At 47.6% G+C, this 13,146-nt stretch overlaps 1 pseudogene across 1 annotated transcript; it reads right to left on the minus strand.

The window, feature by feature from the left end:
* Positions 1 to 171: 171 nt before the first annotated feature.
* LOC143833902 (uncharacterized) lies at positions 172 to 8,009 on the minus strand (annotated as a pseudogene). Its single transcript, XR_013229704.1, has 3 exons — positions 7,481 to 8,009; positions 6,454 to 6,580; positions 172 to 4,558 (listed from the first exon to the last, which is right to left on the minus strand). The product of XR_013229704.1 is annotated as an uncharacterized LOC143833902 (transcript).
* Between the last annotated feature and the right edge of the window lie 5,137 nt (positions 8,010 to 13,146).

Raw genomic sequence — 13,146 nt, forward strand, 5'->3', positions numbered from 1 at the left:
GCACACAATACCGAACCACAAATCAACACAGAGCAATTGGGCATCCAATTTCAGGGTCTGTGTCCTTCACCACATGTTCTTGCTCCACTTGCAATGCAGGCAGATTCCTATTGGAGCAGTGGGAGAAACTCTTGGGGAGGCTCTTACAGTTCAATGAAACGCGACCAGCTCTAGGCGTTCAAAGAGTTAATTCTTTATTAGGCAAGAATTTGACAGGGATACACAGATGCCAACTGATCCTAGAATATTTTTTGGAGGGGGGAGGGTAAGCAATAAAGGCAGATCTGAACCTTTCACAAGCTTAGCTAACAAACATGGAAGTTGAAAGCTGATCAGGTGTTCATTGGCCGAATGGAAAAATTGTAAGCCCCACAAGAGCACGGAGAGGTCTCGCCCAAAAGGTTCCCTAGCGGAAGCTGACAGCAGGAGCCTCACTTGGTGCTCTGCGTGACGCTTTTTGAAGAGAACGCAGCAGGGAGAGAGAAATATTTCTGTCTTTAACCCAAGATTGTCGTCAAGATCAAATAATTGGTCACCAAAGCGGTGGGCAAGAAAAGCAAACCGGTGTACCCCAAATATACATCTTGAGAGCAGCCACTGATTCCTCAAAGCAAAGGGGAAAAACTAAACTTGACCCTTCAAGATGAAAGGAGCGTCAAAACTGCACTTTCTCCTGCTACAAAGATGAAGAGTCAGGAGCTTAAAAACTGTCCTGTACTTTTGCTGAACGATACAAAAGTTACGAAACAATCTAAGAATACCCTGAATCAGCATGGCAGTTGTCAAGCAAAGGTTGCTACACACTTTTCTTGGATGCTTTAGGATGCTCTGGGCTGATCCTGCGTTGAGCAGGGGGTTGGACTAGATGGCCTGCATGGCCCCTTCCAACTCTAGGATTCTGTGATTCTGTGAACATAAATATCTATGATTCAAGTCACATATAGGTGACCCTTCCGTCTGGGAAAATGTCTCCGTGTGGCAGTATTCTAAAGCCCAGAAGTTTCTCCTTGTGCTTCCTTCTAGAAAGGTCGAAATTGCAATATTCGGACTCTGGTACCTCTCTCCGATGGCTCCCTCCAATCCCCCAGTAATCTTACAGACTTCCTGCAATAGCGGTCCTGCCACATGTGTTCCAATGAGACAAAGAAGACCACTCTTTCACTGTCCTGCGCTTACCTGGGGAACTCCGGATTCTCTTGCTCTTTCATCCTGTGCTCTTTTAAATGTTCTTCCAATGAAGCATTCGTCCTACAAGCTCTCTTGGCTTTCTCCTCACACGGCTTCCAGTGGGAATTCTTTAATGGGATGCAAGCTTTCCACTAGGAGAAAAGCTTTCCACCCCAATACTCCAGGCATTGATACAGTTTCTGACCTATGCCCATTTTAGACGGGAAGTAGGAATCCCCCTCTGGATGAAGCTTTCCCCATATACCAAGAATTTACATGTTTGTTTTTCTGTGAGAAATATTTTAGGGGAAGAAAGATTTCTCTGCTGCATGGAACTTTCTCCACACTCCAAGCATCTATATGGTTTCTTCCTTGTGAATCCTCTGATGAGAAGCAAGGCTTCCACTCTGAGTGAAGCTTTTCCCACAAGCCAAACATTTATATGGTTTCTCCCCTGTGTGAATTCTCTTATGAGCAGTAAGAGTTCCTCTCTCATTGAAGCATTTTCCACACTCCGGGCATTTATATGGCTTTTCTCCTGTGTGAATTCTTTGATGGACATTAAGTTGTTTTTTCTCACTGAAGCATTTTCTACACTCTGGGCATATATGTGGCTTCTCCCCTGTATGAATTCTTTGATGAACAGTAAGAGTTCCCCTTTGAATGAAACCTTTCCCACACTCCTGGCATTTATATGGTTTTTCTCCTGTGTGAATTCTCTGATGAGCAGTAAGAGTTCCTCTCTTACTGAAGCATTTTCCACACTCTGGGCATTTATATGGCTTCTCCCCTGTGTGAATTCTTTGATGGGCAGTAAGAGTTCTCCTTTGAATGAAACTTTTCCCACACTCCAAGCAGTTGTATGGTTTTTCTCCTGTGTGAATTCTCTGATGAATAATAAGAGCTCATCTCCGACTGAAGCATTTTCTACACTCCAGGCATTCATATGGTTTTTCTCCTATGTGAATTCTTTGATGGGCAGTAAGAGTTCCGCTGAAGCATTTCCCACATTCCAGGCATTTACATGGCGTCTCCCCTGTGTGAATTCTTTGATGGGCAGTGAGAGCTCCCCTCTGAATGTAACTTTTCCCACACTCCAGGCATTCATATGGTTTTTCTCCTGTGTGAATTCTTTGATGGGCAGTAAGTTGTTTTTTCTCACTGAAGCATTTTCTACACTCTGGGCATATATGTGGCTTCTCCCCTGTGTGAATTCTTTGATGGGCAGTAAGAGTTCTCCTTTGAATGAAACTTTTCCCACACTCCAAGCAGTTGTATGGTTTTTCTCCTGTGTGAATTCTCTGATGAATAATAAGAGCTCATCTCCGACTGAAGCATTTTCTACACTCCAGGCATTCATATGATTTTTCTCCTATGTGAATTCTTTGATGGGCAGTAAGAGTTCCGCTGAAGCATTTCCCACATTCCAGGCATTTACATGGCGTCTCCCCTGTGTGAATTCTTTGATGGGCAGTGAGAGCTCCCCTCTGAATGTAACTTTTCCCACACTCCAGGCATTCATATGGTTTTTCTCCTGTGTGAATTCTTTGATGGGCAGTAAGATGTCCTCTCCCGCTGAAGCATTTCCCACACTCCGGGCATTCATATGGCATCTCCCCTGTGTGAATTCTTTGATGGACAGTAAGAGTTGCTCTCTCACTGAAGCATTTTCCACACTCCGGGCATTTATATGGTCTTTCTCCTGTGTGAATTTTTTGATGGACTTTAAATTGTCCTCTCCAACTGAAGCATTTTCTACACTCCAGGCATTCATATGGTTTTTCTCCTGTGTGAATTCTTCGATGGGCATTAAGAGCACCCCTCTCAATGAAGCATTTTCCACACTCCGAGCATTTATATGGCTTTTCTCCTGTGTGAATTCTTCGATGGACAATAAGAGCTCCACTCTGAATGAAACTTTCCCCACACTCCAGGCATTTATATGGTCTTTCTCCTGTGTGAATTCTTTGATGGACATTAAGTCGTCCTCTCCCGCTGAAGCATTTTCCACACTCCGGGCATTCATATGGCATCTCCCCTGTGTGAATTCTTTGATGGACAGTAAGAGTTCACCTCTGAATGAAACTTTTCCCACACTCCAGGCATTTATATGGTTTTTCTCCTGTGTGAATTCTTTGATGGACAGTAAGAGTTCCCCTCTGAATGAAACTTTTCCCACACTCCAGGCATTTATATTGTTTTTCTCCTTTGTGAATTCTTCGATGGGCAGTAAGATATTTCCTTCGAATGAAACTTTTCCCACACTCCAGGCATTTATATGGTTTTTCTCCTGTGTGAACTCTTTGATGGACTTTAAGTTGTCCTCTCCCGCTGAAGCATTTTCCACACTCCGGGCATTCATATGGCATCTCCCCTGTGTGAATTCTCTGATGGACAGTAAGAGTTCCCCTCTGAATGAAACTTTTCCCACACTCCAGGCATTTATATGGTCTTTCTCCTGTGTGAACTTTTTGATGGACTTTAAATTGTCCTCTCCCGCTGAAGCATTTTCCACACTCCGGGCATTCATATGGCATCTCCCCTGTGTGAATTCTCTGATGGGAAGTAAGATTACCCCTCCGAATGAAACTTTTCCCACACTCCAGGCATTTATATGGTTTTTCTCCTGTGTGAACTCTTTGATGGACTTTAAGTTGTCCTCTCCCACTGAAGCATTTTCCACACTCCGGGCATTCATATGGCATCTCCCCTGTGTGAATTCTCTGATGGAGAGTAAGAGTTCCCCTCTGAATGAAACTTTTCCCACACTCCAGGCATTTATATGGTCTTTCTCCTGTGTGAACTTTTTGATGGACTTTAAATTGTCCTCTCCCGCTGAAGCATTTTCCACACTCCGGGCATTCATATGGCATCTCCCCTGTGTGAATTCTCTGATGGGAAGTAAGATTTCCCCTCCGAATGAAACTTTTCCCACACTCCAGGCATTTATATGGTTTTTCTCCTGTGTGAACTCTTTGATGGACTTTAAGTTTTCCTCTCCCGCTGAAGCATTTTCCATACTCCAGGCATTCATATGGTTTCTTTCCTATATGGATTCCTTGATCAGTACTAATGTAATCCTTCTGCCCAGAAGCTTTTTCATGCTCCAAATATTCATATGCATTTTTTCTGTTGTTGGCCTTGCAATCAATACGATTGCCTGATTTCTCATGAGCTTGTTCTGTGCCAGTGGTGGCCTCATTCGTGTCACACCCTCTGTAGATGTCCTGGAGTTGTGCAGCTTCTTGTGAGACAGGACCTTGAAGGAAACAGGAATTATTCCCGACTTGTTCTTCTCCCTCATCTTTCTTCAGTACATTAGAACATGCTGGGTTCTCCTTCACTTCTGGCTGCTCTGCTGTTTCATCTCCTGGCTCCCACACGCACCGCGCTGAAAGAGAGAAATCTTCCATGAAACGGACTCCATTAAACTGGGGCAGAAAATACAAGATGGGAAAGCTTTGCTGTCTGGAAATGCTTTGAAAACTCTTGCTTGGGAGACCGGCCCTGTCAAATCCGAGCCTGTATTGACTGACAGGCCACCTGTGGTGAGAAAAGGGGGGGGCAGCATTTTGTGGGAGCACCTATGTATGCACCCGCCCTTCCTTGACTCAAACCGCAAGTCAAAAGAGCTGCCCCAAAATAGCCCCCCCCCCCCCGGTAAGTTTGCAGTCAGGCAGAGATGCTGCTTGGCTACTTAGCACAATTCTAATTTGTCTTACTTTTAAGGTATTCCACGCCAGAAGACAGTGCCATGGGGCTTTCTGCAGTAGAAGTATAGGGCCCATTCTATTGTTTAGCCAGCTTTGACCAATTACAGACTGTCTTTGACTTCATGTCTGTAACCCACAGTTTGGGTCTCATGAGGCTGGTGAGAGACGCTGTCAGTCAAGGTGGAAGGGAAGTCAGGGTGGCCTTGGGGAAGGGAGGGACTTCAATGGGGCCTAATGCCGGAGTCTAGCGTCCCTAACTAGGACGTCAGAAGTGCAGGTTCAGATCCCTCTGCCATGGACTTGGGCCCATTACACACATTCTGCCTAACCTACCTCACAGGGTCGTTGGGAGGGGAACAATGTAAGTTTCTTTGAGTCCCCGTTGGGAGAGTACTTGATAGATAGCAGAACTATTAACTCCCCATCATTCATAATATTAACAAAGATTTGCCACCATAACTATTAAATACATTCTGGGGATCTATTAATTCCTCCCTCCCCCCCCCCCCCAGTTCATACTATGCTACTATTAATGCGTCTGGAGTTCTAGTCCTACGGCCAAAATACTAGACCTCGAGGACATCTGATGAAGGGGATGGGCAGTAGGGTCAGGGCAGAGAGCAGGAAACACTACTTTACACAGAAAGGGATTGAAATGTGGAATTGGCTGCCAGACGATGACTGAATATGCGACAGACAGCCAATAGATCAAAATGCAGAAAATGGAGCCCAGTTTTAGATTATACTGATCAGTAAAAACTGAATGGAAAACTGACAAAGTGTATATGTAAATTTTGGGAAAAAATCTATAAGAAGAAGAGTTGGTTCTTAAATGCCACTTTCTCTACCCGAAGGAGTCTCAAAGTGGCTTACAAGTGCCTTCCCTTTCCTCTCCCCTTCAACAGGCACCCTGTGAGGTGGGTGAGGCTGAGAGAGCTCTGAGGGAACAGCTTTTTCACTGTTGTGTCGAGCCCAAGGCCACCCAGCTGGCCAGTATGGGGGATGTAAAATAGTCTCAAGTTTCTCTCTCTCCCTTCTTTCCAGAAACCCCCTGCCAAAGTATGTCATGTTTTCTTTTTTTTTCTGTTTGTAAAATAGTTCAAAAATATAATAGTAGTTTTGTAACATGTAATGTATTTTAAATAAATTATCAAATAATTTTTTTTAAAGAAAAGAAAAAAATGTGGAATTAATTGCTGGAGGGTGGAGGGATGGCCACAAGAATCAACAGCCTTAAAAGGGATTTTGATAAGATTCCCTCCCTGGTCTGACCTAGCAGGACCTGGAATGGATATGACTAAAATCCTACAGGGGGCATCAAAGGAGGAGCATATTCAGATTAGGAACTACCTGGTATTACAGTTAGACAGTTAGGTCTCTCTCTCGCTCTTGCTCTCTTTCTCTCTCTGCGAGCAGAAGGCCTCCTGCCTCACAGGAAGGACTGCAGAGGGGGACAGAGGCCAGCTATGGGGCCCAGGCCGGACAGCCTGACCCTTTCCTTCTGAATGAGGGACTTCCTTCCACTCTCTCCACAAAGCACAAAGTAAAAAGTCCAGGGGAAGGGAATCCTCACCCAGAAAGGCCACCGTGTCATAATTCTCCCGCATGACTTCCTTGCAGAGCTCTCTCTGGGCTGGCAGCAGCAGGGCCCACTCCTCCGGGGTGAAATACACGGCTACCTCCTCAAAGGACACCCAGCCCTGGAAAGAAGGAGAAGGGAGCATTTCTTTACAGGACTGGGAAGCTGATCCACGTGGGGGGGGGGGAGGCAAAATGAAGGGAGCCAATGAACACGGAGCTGGCTGAGCACTGGGACCTCAAGGAGAAAGTCTTGGGAACTGGCACCGCTCGGAGGCGCTGGGAGCAGCTAAATGTGGCAGGGCCTTTTCTGGGGTGGTCCCCAGACTTTGGAACAACCTCCCTCTGGGGATTCACCAGGTGATGCAAACACACCTCTGCAGCCACAGCACCTGTCCCCTCTGTGCCCTGCCCTGCCAGAGAAAGAGGGGGGGTCATGTTTTAAAGGAGGAGCCACATTAGGAGGAGAAGGGAAAGGAGGAGGAGGAGGAGGAGGAGGAAGAGAGCGGGGTTTTTTTAATACCCTGCTTTTCATTAAAGCAGCTTACAAACACCATTACCTTCCACACCCTGTGGGGTGGGCGGGCCCCAGAGAGCTAAAGGAGCATCTTTGGTAGAACTGCAACTAGCCCAAGGTTACCCGGCTGGCTGCTTGTGGAGGAGTGGGGAATCACACCCGGTGCCCCATATTAGCCTGCCGCCCTTCCACCACCACACCAGGCTGGCCCTCAAAAGCCAGAGAGGTTCACATGAAAAGGGACCCATCATTTTCTGTGGGGAAATCCGTGGTCCAGGATTGCTACAAAGCTGCACCACCCCCACCCCCAGTTCCAGACGGGGGGTGGGTGGGGGGGACCCCTGCCCTGCCTCTCCACTGGTGGGGGAGGGGGGTTGACCTTGGGCAGGACCAGAACCCAGAGGAAGGGGCCCGATCCCCAGAGCCTTGCGACAGAGAAAGGACCTGTCCTTCCTTCCTTCCTTCCTTCCTTCCGCTGCCTCTCTTTCCCACGACACCCCCTTACCTGAGTGGGCTGCATGGCGGCTCCTGTCCCTTCACCACCCAGAGGAGGTGGCCCAGGAGGCGTCGGAGGGGTCTTCCCACGGTGGCCTGGAGGGTGAGAACGAAGGAGGGCCGGAAGCCCCGTTTTCTTTGACAGCCTCTTCAGCATCCCTCTCTTTCCAGATTTCGTTTGTTTATATTATTTATAGCAGGGGTAGTCAACCTGTGGTCCTCCAGATGTTCGTGGACTACAATTCCCATCCTGCCCCCCCCCCGCCAGAGCCGGAGAGCCCAGTGTGGGCTTTGGCCCTGGAGAGGCGAAGGGGGCTGCAGGGGCCCAGGGCCCCCCCCCAGGACACGGCGCCCCTGAGCCCCTGAGCGGAGCCATTGGGGGGCTGTGACTCTCCGTCTGCTTCGGAGCTCCAGGCCAAGGGATGGCCTTGACCTTCAAGCCCCCGGGTAGCTCTGGGGCCAGCATCTCTCGGCCCAGCTTTTCCATCCCGAAAAGGTCTCCGGCATCCAACCCCACTGGGACTCCTGTCGGCTGGCCCCACTCCCTGCCAGCCCCTCGGGCCACTCCCCAAGGCCCAGAGCTCCCCAGGGTCTTCCGTCCTGCCCCCCCCAGCCCCCCCAGCCCCGGAGGTCCCCTTCTTGGCCTGGCTTCTGTAGCGGGGCTGCGGCCAGGCCTTGGGCCCGTCTGCTGGCTGAGCCCAGCTGGACAGAAGCTTGAGAAAGGTCTTCTCAGGCAGGGCAGCAATATTTGGAACGACCCCCCCCCGCCCCCCCCGAGCGAGATTCATCTGGCAACTGTCTCTTGTCCACTTTCCCAATGAGCGAAGGTTTCTGTCATGCCCCCAGTAGCTGTGGTTAACACCCTTCCTTGCGTTGGGGGTGGGCTTTTCTATAGATAATAACATGTTTTACTGGAATTGTTTTACGTCTTTTAAAATGTTTTCATGTCCAAGTGTTTCTTCATGTTGGGTGCCTTGGGGACGCTTTAAATAAATCAGTCTGTATACATAAAAGGCACCCTCTGCTTGTTTGTCTTGTGATAAGCTTGACTCCTCAGAAACTCAAGTTAGAGGCCTCAGAATTGACCAGCATCTTCTGGAGGATTGTGGGGAATGTCGCAGGAGACACAAAGGGAACGACAACATCCAGGCCCTAAATGGTGTTTTTTTGAACTTGGAAAATATGGCTGGTGCCTCAAAATTGACCTCGGTAGTCCGGCTGACGATGGGAGCTGCTGAGCCCAAAACAAAGGGAATGCCCATTGGCACTTACCCTGAAGGGTACTTCTCCCTGGGTTCTAGGACTCCCTCCTTGATGGGTGGTTCTCACCGCTGGTGCTAGGGAGGCAGGCCTTAAATTTACTTCATCTCCCTGGTAGAACCGCCCTCATCTTCAGTTGTGATCCTTCCAAAGCTCAGAGAAACAATACTCCAAACTACCGTAACCATAACTCTCTGTAATAATTTTTCTTTTCTTTTTTCTTTTTATAATAAGAACATGAAATAGTGGAAGAGGAAGCAGAAAAAACAGTTCCGAACAACTAAATTCCAGTATTCCCCCTTTTCCTGCCCCATAATGACTATAACAGGACTACATTTCAGACGACGCCCAGGGCGGGCTGGATGGAGTCCTAGAACCCAGGGAGAAGTACCCTTCACGGTAAGTGCCAATGGGCCTTCTCCCCTGGTTCTAGGACTCCATCCTTGATGGGATATGCAAGAGCTTCCTTTGACCCGGGCGGGATTGTGTCGTCTGAATCTAAGCCTTGTAAAAGAACACTTCAGCAAAAGGCAGCCTCCGCTGCGCTGTAACCACTAAGCTTATAGTGCCTAATAAAGGTGGAAACTGAAGACCAGGTAGCCGCCCTGCAGATCTGTTCTACAGAGGCAGAATTTATCATGGCAGCATTTGTTGCCGCCCCCCTAACTGAATGCGCTGTAATGCCAGAGGGCACAGGCCTACCCAATGAACTGTATGCTTCAGCAATACAATCCCTGAGACACTTTCCGATAGCCACAGTAGACATCCTTTCTCCTTTATTAGGCGGAGAAATGCTTATGAACATTGACTCTGATCTCCTAAATGGCTCCGTACGTATAAGGAATGCCTTGAGGACCCTTCGTACATCTAATCTATGCCACAAAACTTCTTTAGGATGTTTAGGGTCAGGAAAGAATGTAGGCAAATTGATTTCCCGCATCCTGTGGAATCTAGATTCCACCTTGGGCCTAAATATAGGATCTGTCCACAAAACCACCTTATCTTTGTAGAACACCCAAAGATCTTTCCTAATGGATAAAGCTCCTAATTCTGAAATTCGTCTAGCAGACGTTACTGCAACTAAGAAAATAACCTTGAGTCGCAAATGTCTCAATGAAATATCCTGCAAAGGTTCAAAAGGTTGTCTCAGCAACGCTGATAGTACCACACTCAGGCTCCAAGTTGGGAAACGATGCACGGCTGGGGGAGAAACTACCGTGGCTCCCCTCAGAAACCTCGTAACGTGAGGATGCTTGGCTAAGGGAAACCCTTGAACCTTCGGAATAACTGTCGCCAAGGCTGCCCCCCGTCTACGTAATGTGGATGCTTTCAAACCCTGATCCAATCCTTCTTGTACAAATTCCAATACGACCCATAACCCAGGCTTTAAAGGGTCCTGTTTTTTTTTTGTCTGCACCACCTGACAAATACCTTCCTAGAATAATTATATATCCTAACAGTAGAAGGTTTTCTGGCCGCCAGTATGGTGCTAGTCACCTTTTCACTAAGGCTGCATTTTAGCAGAGCTGACCGTTCAGTCTCCGCGCGGTCAGCTGTAGCCAGCCTGGCTCGTAATGCCAGACTGGCCCCTGTGTCAAGAGATCTGGCATTACCGGTAATGACAGGTGTTTCCCCACCGCTAGATGCAGGATTGTTGCCAACCATGGTCTGCGTGGCCAATAAGGAGCCACCAGGATTCCCTGTGCCCCTTGCTGTCTGACCTTTCTGAGCACCTTGGGAATGACTGGGACTGGAGGAAATGCAGATAACAGACCCTGCGGCCACTGAGCCGTCAGGGCATCTATCTGTTCTGCTCTGCGTTGAGCAAACCTGGTGAAAAACCGAGGTAAGAGCGCCTTCTCCTGACTGGCAAATAGATCTACCACTGGATTGCCAAAGTGATCCACAATCATTTTGAATACACCCCGATTCAAGGACCATTCTGCTTCGGAAATCTCCTGTCTACGGAGCCAGTCGGCCTGTGCATTCAGGATCCCTTTGATATGTTCTGCTCTCAGGGACAGAAGAGTCTTCTCTGCCCATTGTAAAATCAGTGACGCTTCCTTGTGAAGTGAGGGAGATTTCGTCCCCCCTTGCTTGTTTAAATAAGCCTTGGCTGCAACATTGTCCGTTCTTACCAGGACATGCTTTTGCTGTAATTTGATTTGGAAGTGTACCAAGGCCAGTCGAATTGCTCTGATTTCCAATAGGTTTATTGGAAACTCCCTCTCTTGTGCTGACCATTTCCCTTGAACATGCCTAGTCTCCAGAGTGGCTCCCCACCCTGACAGACTGGCATCTGTGAGTAGGACTAATTCTTGTTCACGAAAAAGCGTCCCTGACCAAGATTCACCGGCTTCAGCCACCACAAGAGGCTGCTCCTTACGGCAGGAGTTAACCTGACTCTGATGTTTGACTTGGCTGTTATTTTCTCCTGAAATGGCCTTAGAAGGGACTGTAAAGGACGCAGGTGGAAATGCCCCCATTGTAATGCTTCCGTGTTTGCTACCAGAACTCCCATGAGTTTTGCCAGTGTCATAAGTGAAGTTGATTTTTCCCGTATCACAGCCCCCACCAGATCTCTGGTCTTTTTGATCCAATTTGATCCAAAAACCAATTTTCCTTTTTTCGTGTTCAACAAAACTCCCAGATGCTCCAAAGCACTGGGTAGGAACCATGGAACTCTTTTTCCAGATTGACTAGAAATCGAATTCCTTCAGAGTGGTAATCACTCTCTCTGTGTGTGATGTTGATTCCTGAGCTGATGACGCTCGGATCAAGAGGTCGTCCGAAAATGACGTATTAACACGCCTGACTGGCGTAATGCCACAAATGGAATTGGACGCCAATCCCCGTTTGATTTTGGCACTGTAAACAGAATTGAGTATACTCCTTTTCTCTGTTCCTCTGCAGGAACTATTTCTATTGCTCTTATGTTTAGTAGATGTTGGACTGCTTTTAGCAGAGCATCTCTCTTGAGCCGATTTGCGCTTAATGGGGACACCAGAAACCTGTTGGGGTGAATTGCAAAAAATTCTATTTTGTAACCAACCTGAACTATCTCTGCAGCCCATTAGACGGACTGCGCTTCAACCATCTGTAAGGGAACAATGACAAACGACCCCCTACCGGAATCTCCCCGTCCTCTAGGGAGTCATGCTTTATTCTGGGAGGAGTCCCTGTCCGGCTTCTCCTGTCTGTTGAAGCCTTGTCTGTTATATCGGGAGTAACGTCCCCTACGAAGGGAATATCGACTATTCCCCCAGGATCCTCTCCTGTTCTCCCGAAATCTTGGTAGGGTGTTCTGTGATCTGAAAGAAAAGCCTTGAAACTTTCTATCATTACCACGTCTAACAAACTTTGGCATCATTTGCTTTTTATCTCGGGTTTCGATCAAAATTCTATTCAATGCATCCCCGAACAATTTATCTCCCTGAAAGGGGTAGGCAATAACAATGGAATTGGAATGATTGTCTGCAGGCCAGGCCCTCAGCCAAAGACCACGCCTAGCAGCTGCCAAGGACGCAAGTCCCCTGGCTGCGAAAATAACTGCATCCAAAGTAGCATCTGCTAAATAACAAACTGCCTTTAACAGTCCTGATACACCTTCAGTAGACTTCTTGTCTGCTTCAGGAATTAATCTTACCAGCTTTCCAGTCCAGACTATCGAAGCCCTAGCCGTTATGGAAGCTGTGGACGAGGCTCTAATGGCCATAGCTACAGCCTCATGTGCCTTTTTGAGAGAAAAATCTGCCTTTTTATCCATCTGGTCTCTAAGGTGACCCTCACCATCCTGAGAAACCAGACCCTGTGACTGCAAGGCCGTGACTGGTGCATCGACCAGAAATGTCTGTAAAACTCTTCCACATAGTCTGAGAGTTTGTACTTTTTTTTTTTAAATAAATGCCGGAAATTGCTTGTTAGCCATAGGTTTTTGCCATTCTGCCTTAATCTTTTCTTTTTCCCCCAAAAAAAACTCAGGCATAGGAAACACCTTTTGTACGACCTCCACAGGAGGAAAAAATTCTTCCTTACCTTTCACTCTAGGCTTCATATCTTTTTCTGGCGGTGCCTCAGCTGCCTCTGGCTGAATAAGGGCTAAAGCCACAATACATTTCTGTAATAAATCTTGAAAATCCTCCTGTTTAAAAAATCTCTGAGTTGACTCAGGGACCTGAATATCTTCCTCCATCGCCTGTGTCCCCTGTTCTTCATCCATCAAAAACTCACCTTCTGGATCGCTCACAGACGATCCTGAGGACATAGGTAAATTATAGCATATTTTTCTAGCCGCCTTGGTGGGAACGGACTGAGGAACCTGCTCATAGTGAACAGAATGCGATGGGGAATAATATTGAACAGGAGGATGCAGCATCCTAGGCGGCAAAGGTAAAGAAGGCACCTTTAAAGCAGACC

Source organism: Paroedura picta, chromosome 3 (assembly GCF_049243985.1).
Source record: "Paroedura picta isolate Pp20150507F chromosome 3, Ppicta_v3.0, whole genome shotgun sequence".
NCBI classification, from domain to species: Eukaryota; Metazoa; Chordata; class Lepidosauria; order Squamata; family Gekkonidae; genus Paroedura; species Paroedura picta.